General features: G+C 42.1%; 1 non-coding gene across 1 annotated transcript; it reads right to left on the minus strand.

Annotated features, from left to right (window-relative positions):
• Positions 1-4845: 4845 nt before the first annotated feature.
• TRNAE-UUC (transfer RNA glutamic acid (anticodon UUC)) lies at positions 4846-4917 on the minus strand. The gene has a single exon. It is a non-coding gene; the product is annotated as a tRNA-Glu (tRNA).
• Positions 4918-9631: the final 4714 nt, after the last annotated feature.

Raw genomic sequence — 9631 nt, forward strand, 5'->3', positions numbered from 1 at the left:
CTAGAGAAGTTTGTTCATGAATATTTTGGAAGTTGACAGTCTGACTTAAACTGAAGTAAACCGGTCTCTCAGACAACAGTCTGTGTTGGTGAAACGACAGGCCCTTGTACGCAGTGTCTGGCAGGAGGCTAAATTGGCACACCCTTCACGGAAGGCAATTTGGCAATAAGTATCAAAACTATATGCCCAGGAATTTCACTTCCAGGAATTTATCTCACAGACATACTTTCTGTTTTGAGAAATGATATTTATACAATATAGATATTTTCTCTGTTTATTAATTAAATATCTGAAAACAAGCAACATTGATTGCCTGGTTGGGTGGACTGGGTGGATGCCCCAAGGATGAGGAGGTGAGAGGAAAAAGCTTTTTTATTTTGGAATAATTTCAGATCTACAGAAAAGCTGCAAAGGTAATATCACTCAGTTTCCCCTTATCTTATATGACCAAAATATTTTGTCAAAATTAGGAAGCCAGCTTTGGTACATTACTATGAACTAAACTCCAAACTGACTTTCATCAGCTTTTCTACTAACATACCAGAACACCCAGTACGCTTATTTGTCATGTCTCTCTAATCTCTTCTGCTCTGTGACATGTATACATACCCTTTAGAACTTTTTGGATCTGTATCATATGACTATTAACTATTCAAGAATAAGTAAAATTTTTAAATGAACTAGACTTATAAACTCATATGACATTAGAACTGTAAGGAATCTTAGAAGCAATTCCATCCAAGCCTCTCATTTCTCAGATGCAGGAAGGGACTTGGCCAAGGCCTCCCCTAACAGCAGACACAGACCCCGACCCCAGGCTAAAAACCAAGAGGTGAGCTGAGGACTAGTAGAAAGGGGATAAGCTTTAAAGTCACTCATGCTTGGCTTCAAATCCCAGCTTTGTATCCTTGGGCCAGCGCTGTCTTTTGTCTGGATTCTTTTGTTCAACATAACGTTTTAAAATTCAGTCATCTTGTGCATGTGTCAGTAATTTGCTTAAAAGACCAAACAAAGGAAAAAACAGTTCTTTAAGGGAGCAGCCATGATTTCTAAGAATTTGTTGAGAAAATGTGTTGGGACTTCCCTGGTGGTAAGAATCCACCTTCCAATGGGATGCGGGTTCAATCCCTGATCAGGGAGCTAAGATCCCACATGTTTTGGGGCAACCCAGGTGCCGCAACTAAGACTCAATGCAGCCAAATAAATTTTTTTTTTTTTTTAAGAAAATGTGTTTTCCATCCTTGATCTCTGTTTTGCTGGGGTTTTTTTTGTTTGTTTGTTTTGGCCACACTATGCAGCTTACAGGATGTCAGTTCCATAATCATGTTCTGAATCTGGGCCATGGTAGTGACAGCCCAGAATCCTAACCACTAGGCAACCAGCAAACTAGAGCTCTAGTTCTTATGCAGAAATATGACACCACTGGCCAGACTTTCTTCCCTTCCTGGGAGCACGCAAGCACATTGAGTCTTGGGGTCCCAGTACTGCCGAGGAGGTAGCACTTGGAAGGAGCCCAGGGAGATGAGTGAGAAGAAAAGTAAGCTCCTGATAAAACACACTAACTCAGTAGACACATTCCATATTAAGAAGCAGGGGACTGGTCTTTTATGTGGACTGCAAAACTCAGTTGTAGAAGCTGGGGAGCTTCTGGGTTCAGAGCAGCGGTGTGATCTGACTATCTTAGGCAGATACAGCACCTGCCTAAGCCTATGGTGCTGGTACCACCTGCATCAGAATTGTCAAAATGCAGATGCCCAGGCCGCACCTCAAACTTGCTGAATCCCAATCTCAAGAAGTGGGAACCAGGAAACTACATTTTAACGTTTTCCATGGGTAATGTTAAACATTTTAACAATATTTCCATGTTGGTCCATATAACATAAACTTATTTTATTAAACACTTGGGTTAATAATTATCCAAAACAGTGAAAGAGGAAAACTATGGCATACACCAAGTATCAGAATTAATATGCAAGCACCAAAAGGAATTCTGAAGTTTCACAGATACTATAAAAATGCAATTGATAGAATGTTGAGTAGTGTCAGAATGGAAAATATATTCACTGATTATGTTAAAATATATAGGTGTACATGTAAGAACTAGAAAAAAAGGTAAAAATAAAAATAGTGTAAGGGAGGTGGAATTATAGATAATTTTCCCCTCCAAATTTCTTGTATTACTATCAAATGAAAGTCACTTTTAATGGTATATTTTATTTATTTCAAAAATTACTACTGCTTCACCTCTGGCCCACCTACATGTATGTATGAGCTATTCCACTAGGCACTGTGTGTAGCAGAAACTGAGTTAGCCCCCTAATCCTCCCAAGAGGGATAAGAGTCTCAGGGCCACCCTGATCACCAGCTCCCAGTATGCAGAAGGAAGCCTGGAGGCAATCTGGGTGGTGTGATGGGGCACAGAGTATGATTGCTCCATGCTCAGCTGCTGTTTATGGGGTTCCAAGGTATCTCTGAGGTTTCCCAGGTGGCACAGTGCTGAGTGCCGAAGAACTGATGCTTTTAAACTGTGGTGTTGGAGAAGACTCTTGAGAGTCCCTTGGACTACAAGGAAATCCAACCAATCCATTCTGAAGATCAACCCTGGGATTTCTTTGGAAGGAATGATGCTAAAGCTGAAGCTCCAGTACTTTGGCCACCTCATGCGAAGAGTTGACTCATTGGAAAAGACTCTGATGCTGGGAGGGATTGGGGGCAGGAGAAGAAGGGGGCGACCGAGGATGAGATGGCTGGATGGCATCATGGACTCGATGGACGTGAGTCTGAGTGAACTCCGGGAGATGGTGATGGACAGAGAGGCCTGGCGTGCTGCGATTCATGGGGTCGCAAAGAGTCGGACACGACTGAGCGACTGAACTGAACTGAACAGTGGTAAAGAATTCACCTTTACCCGGAGGCCCGGGTAAGCAGGAGACCTGGGTTCAATCCTTGGATCGGGAAGATCCCCTGGAGGAGGGCATGGCAACCCACTCTAGTATTCTTGCCTGGAGAATCCCATGGACAGAGGAGCTTGGTGGGCTACAGTCCAGGAGGTTGCAAAGAGTCAGATACGACTGAGGGGCCAAGCACACACAAAAGGTATCTCTAAGCAAGGGTTTTACAGAGGAGGAATGTGTCAGTCCCTCAGGCTTGACAGCCTTAACCTCACTTCTGAACTACAGATAATCCTGACCGATTGCTCCTCCCTGACAAGACTCAAGTTGCCCAGTGTATAAAGAATCCACTGATCTTTCCTGTTCCTCTCTTCAGAACCTGAGGAGAGCTTCCTTTCAACTGCAGAGAGCTTGGGGTAGGCAAGGGGTAGCCTGAAGCACTGCTAGCAAAGAACTGGTTTTCTCCCTTTGATATTCAGGCCAGATGATGCTGGGAGCTTACTGACCCCTGGGGAGCTGGTCAAAAGAACTGAAGGAGTCAGTTCAAGGAGGTATAGCCATTCCCTGCACACCAGCTCTCCCCTCCTCCAGCCTGCTCACCGCCCCTGGATGCCCTGCTCCGAATCACAGGCTGCTGCCAATTACAAAAGCACTCTTAACTCTGTTTCACAGCCCCTTGATTGATAGCACTGGTGAGTGAAATTATAAGCCTTAATGATCACGTTAATTTCTGGGGAAAGGGAAGCGGTCAGAAGAGGTTCTCAATCATAAGCACCACAATCAGCTGGGTGAGTTCAATGACAGGCCAGAGCAGGGATAAAGGGGAAAGAATTAACTTTTTTAAAGGTCACCAGTGCGTAGGGGGAGCGTAACCAGACATGAGGAACAAGGGACACAGATGATCTGGGAGCCTGAACGTGAGTCCAGCCTCAGGTCTCCCAACCAAAGACCACATCAGGGCTTCTCATCCTTAGCTGCACACTGGAATCATTGGGGAGTTTTCAAATAACTGGACCCTGCCTCAGAGATTCTGGTGTACTTGCTCTGGTGTGGATGCAGCCTAGGCCCTGAGCATTTCAAAAGCTACCGAAGTGATTCTATGTGCAGCCAAGATTGAAACTACTTGTCCAAATGAAAGGATTTGGTGAGCATGTAGTCAAGGTTGAATACCTTTGGAAATCCAATCAATCTCATTAGTTGGTGCCCCCAAAGAGGAAGGGAAATTAGGTATCATTAAGCCCAGTGCTCCTTGGCACAGATGAAAACACTGATGTGCAGAGAGGTTAACTGAGATCACATTGGTCATAACTAGAACCCAAGTCTCCTCACCCTGGCCAGCACTGCTTCCTCCAGGCTCATGGCTGGGTCAGTGCGAAGATGCCCTGGATCTTCTTGTAGGACAACAGCTGGGAGCTGTTCTCCAGCCTTCACAGTGGAGGACCCCAGGCCTCCACTGCCACTCGCTCAGCGTCCTGGGACATAGCCATTGAAGGACTTTAGAGATACTAGGGCCACAAACAAAGCCTGACTCCTTGAGGATCAAACCTATGACTATGGCTTCCTCAGTACTTGACCCTCTCACAGTTTCCCAGCAGAATATTGCAACACTTTGGTACATCAGAAGGATGCCCAGGCTATGTGGCAACATCCTGGTTTCTCCATCAGAGAGAATGCCCTTTGCACATTGCTGATAAGCCCAGCTCAGCAGTGGTAGAAAACTCTGACCACCCTCCCTAATGGTTTATATGCAAGTCAGAATTATTCGGAGAAAAAAAAAAAACAACACTTCATGTTCCAAAATGAGCTTCAAAAATCTAAAATCATGATTTAAAAAACAGACTACATTAAAAAAAAATTAAGCCATGTGTCATAAAGGTACTGGAACTACTCAAAGAGAGTTATTATTATTCTTCAGTTTCCGTAAATGATATTTTTCTTTTTTGCACAATCTCAGTTCCCTGACCAGGGATTGAACCTAGGCCACTGTAGTGAAAACCCAGAATCCTAACCACTAGACCATCAGGGATCTCCCTCCATAAGCGATTATAAAAAGTGTTATTGTAAAATGAATGATTTGAAAGTCTTAGTGCAGCTTCTTAGCAGCAGAAAGTGTCTGCCAAGTTCTTTCTATATTTTCATTTATCCAATGTCTCTCAGCCTTCGTCATGACATGGGTACTATCAAAAGTTCATATAAGTGGCCTGGACTGCAAAATTTAGGGGACCAAGCTCTAACCATGGGTGCAAAGTGAAACCTACTTCATCAGTCCAGTAGCAGAGGCATATTCATAATTGAAATATATGTATTCTCTGTATTTTTCTAATAGCTTCTGAAGTGTTCATCAAGCCTGTCTGATTAAGCACTTTTAAATTCTGAGCAATGCAATGGGCTCTCTCACACCCTCTTGGCAGGAGTGCAAATTGATGCAACCCTTTTGGAGAGCCATTTGGTTGTATGTGTCAAAATTAAAAATGCATACAATCTTTTTGACCCAGAAATACCACTTCTAAGAATTTATCCTCCAGAAAATCCCCACAAGTTCACAGGAGTGTACATAGAAGGATGGCACTTTGTAGTTTAATTTATGACAGTAAAAAAACTGCAAGCAACCCAAGTCTACCAATAAGGAATTTGTTGGGTAAACTATAGTGCATACAATGAAGTACTAGGCAGATGGTAACACGAATGAGGTAGAGCCGTAAGTACCAATGGGAGAGAGAGCCACACATACACAGGTAACCTGCAGAAAAGTAGACAGTTTCCTTTTTTTTTCCCTGCTCTCTACCTTGTTTGTTTTTCCCCCAGTTATATTTAGAAATAATTGACATACATCACTCTATAAGTTTAAGTTGCATAGCACGATGGTTTGATTTACATGTACTATGAAATGATTACCACAATAGGTTCAGTTAACATCTATCATCTCATAAATGAAAAGAAAAAAGCAATTTTTAAATTTATAAATACTATAAGATGAAGACTTAGTACCTCCACCACTCCTCCCTCTTTTCCCCAAAATTTTATACTTTTAATTAGACCAATAATTAGCATTTGCATCATTATAACAATGTGAATTTTATTCCCTGTACAACCTATTAGAATACTGTGATTTTATGTCCTTTCTTTTTATAAAACTGAGATATAGTTGAGATATAAACAACACTATGTTAGATACAGGTACCCAACACAGTGATTTGGTATTTCTTTACATTACAAAACAATCTCCACAGAAGCTTTCTATTTTTGTATAAATGATTAAAGACAGCAACCCCTGTGCCGGTCTCTAGCCAGTGGGTTCAGTTCTTGTACTCCTAAATTGTACTGAAACCTTGAACCCTAAGTGGTAAACTGGGAACCTCAATTCAGTTTCTAAACATCCTCTGCTCTCTCTCTTTCCCAGAATCAAAGAACAACGAAAAGTAATTCGAACACAAATGTGAGCTCCTTATCTGATTGTCATTGTGTGCAAATGCTGCTTCAAGATGACCCTCCTAGATTTAGGAAAAAAAGCTGTCAAAGGAGAAGCACTGAAGACTATTCTTTGACTGCTGTCATCACTTGACTGGGTTCATCTTCTCTTGCTTGTATATTCAAGTTGCATATATTGAAACTGCATTATCTGGAATTTGGATATTCCAAGACAACTGTGGCACCTCCCCCACAATACCAGCCCTAGAGAATATCTGCCTTAAAATCCAAGCAAGCAGTGAGGTTCTTAAAGTATCCAGGCTGCATACAGCGAAGATTCCAAAATCCCAAAAGACACTGCTACTGGATTTTTAATTCTGGGCTTTGTCAAATATTGAAAGCGAGGGTTTTGTTCTGTTTTTAAACTATAGTTGATTTATGACAGCCAGGTTTGATTCTTCTTTGTAATGGCAGAGATGCCCCCAAACAAAGGCAATTCCATTGGGAAATCAGTATTTTTGTGGCATGTCACAGGAAACTTACTCCCTTTTTAACTTTGCTGAGAATATTTCAAATAGATTAAAGCAGATTAGGACTGTAATAGCTTGTATTACAGGTCAGTGATTCCCTCCTCTTCCATGAGAAGCATACACTCCCGGCCCTCGTGAGGTTGGGTTTGGCCATGTGTTTGTGTTTAGCTTTGACCTGTGGAAGGTGAATACATGTGATGGGAGCAGCAGCTTCAAATGTGTTTGCGTGGTTTGGCTCAGCCCCTTGCACTTTCACACTCTGCCATACAAATAAGTTGCTCTAGAAAAGATGCGAGTCCAGAATGAAGAAACACTGGATCCCATTTGCACCCAAACTGTAGCCAGGTGCCCAGCCCAGCAGTCCCATGAACAAGAAATACACGTTTGTTGTTGGAAGCAATTCAGCATCATTGAAGTAAAAATTGACTAATACATGGATAAACAGCCTTGAATCCATTGCTATTCTTTACCAAATCTTGTCATTGATCTTATATTTGTTCCCAAGTCTCTTTTGTCTTACGAAATAGACCATTTCAGAAACATTTGAGGGAGGGTTGTCTTGGTACCCTTCACCAATCCCACCCATTCCCAAAGGACACCACTATCATACAGTTAGTGTTACCATACTCATGTTTGTTTTTAACATATGCTATACATTTGTATATCTATAAACATGGTGGAGTATTGTTCTGTAGGTTGCAAAACTTCATATAAAAACCAACCTGTATGTATCCTCTGGGATTCACATACCACCACTCCCAACAGCATATTCCAGGTTTACCCATGTTATACATCAGCTCTAGTCCGTTCACTAACTATTGTAACACCATCTGTATTTACTGCAATGTGTCTATATTCTCTACGATGTTGAAAAGAACATTCTTGTACACGTTTTTTAGTATCTTGCTTTCCTTTAAGAGGAACCTCTCTTTCTCAGTGGAATCAGTGGACTAGGAGTGGATGGCTGACTGAACTTCCACACATGCTATCTACCAGGTCAGTTAAATCAAGAGTGGCAAGTATCTCTGCTCCAGACTCTTGCTGGAGATGCTGCCCAGGAGGAGCCTACAGTGCCCATGGTCTTCAGCACCTCTGATTTCCATCACTGGCTTTTGGCTGTGGGACCAGTGCCCTGAGATTTGCTGAGAACATCTCAACTCACTTTCTACTGCTCCTTGCACGTCTTACTCACCAATATGGTTCTTCACACTTTATCTTTTTTATCATTAAATAATTCTTAAGTTCCTGGTCAGGACTGAAATGTTGGCAAGAGAGTTAGAAACCGAGGAGTAAGTGAATGAAGACTCTGTTAATCGGCCTCTTTCTTCCTCACACAGCAATTTTTCTAACGGATGCAATTACTCTTGAGAGCGGCAGAAAATGGAATCTTATGTTTTATTCCTTTATTCATCGTTTTACAAATGGGATTCACCGTAGCAAGGAAATTGCCTTTGTGGCCCAGTTGCTCAGGCTGCAGAGCCCTGAGCTTCAGGTTTAGGCCAGCTGCCACTGCTACCTCGTCTCTAGTGGATGAGGACCAGCCAGGGATGGAGGCTAAGAAACCAGGCAGAGCTCATTTAAATGCAATATGTTTTTTATTCTTTGTAAATACAATGAGTACAGCCTTTTAACTTCACAAATCAGTTAATTCCACTTTGTACAAGGAAAGTTTTACTCATCCTATAATAGTCCAAGTGCTGAATATTTTCCCTCAGTGCTAGTACCTAATAAATCAAAATGTGAAAAGTACAGCAGCTATTTTAAAATGTTTGTTTCTACACTTCCGTAAGTAGAGATTCATACCAAAGGAGCAGCTTACAGTGTAGGACTAAGTGTGTGTGTGTGCATGTGCAGGCATTCAAAGCTTTACTAGAAACCAGTTTTCTGAAAGGCATTGAAGAGTCTCAGGCTGTTAGCAATGGGTCAAGAAGCCTTTTAGCATCCATCTCCTTGAAATTCCTTCTGGTCTTACGTCTCTGTTCATTTGCTATCTGGTGTAACTCACTGAAACATGAGTTTGGACCCCCATTGCCTTTGGTTTCAGCACTATGTTAATGGGACAGTGGTCTGCCTCACTCCATCATTCATCTCCACTTTATTTGGTTTTGCTGTTTTTATTCATTCTCCCTCGACTTGGGTTCTTTTAGTAAAGCTCTTCTAATTTTGAGATGTTATCCAACCTGAAGTCGTGGTGAGAATCTCATTTTTGTCCACCAATTCCTTTGACAAGGTTGCCTGGCTGGCCTATGGTACTGAGAAGAAAGAGGAGGAGGAGAGGCAGGGAAGGGGAGGAGGAAGGGGAGAGAGAAGGGAAGGAGGAGGAGGAGGAAGCAAGAAAGAAAGGAAAAAGAAAGAGAAAAAGCAAATCTCACAGCATAAGCTACCCTTCACGTATTAATTCAGTTCTGAAGGCCACTTTATGATGCAGTACAATAGAAGGGAAACTTTTGATAAAACTTTTGATTTAAAACCTAACCATTATTTTTAAAATAAATTCTTCAACATAAAATAGTTCTGAAGGCTGCTGTATGATGTTATACACAGAGCTATATTTGGTTACCCAACTTTATATGCTAAAAGGGAAAAGAAAGTTCTACTTATATTTCAGCTATTGGTAGTTCAGCCTGATCTTCCAGGTAAGAGGCAGAATGGCACGGCCTATGGCAACCCCAAATTCGGCCCCCTCCCAGGGCATGGCAGCAGTGAGTCCTCTCTGCTCAGGCGGTCCTTCTACACCCCTTTCCTTCCAGGCTGCCCTACTCTGGGTGAGGCAGCAGGTCAGAGCTACTGGAATCGTTTCGT

The sequence above is a fragment of the Budorcas taxicolor genome, chromosome 9, assembly GCF_023091745.1.
Source record: "Budorcas taxicolor isolate Tak-1 chromosome 9, Takin1.1, whole genome shotgun sequence".
NCBI lineage: Eukaryota > Metazoa > Chordata > Mammalia > Artiodactyla > Bovidae > Budorcas > Budorcas taxicolor.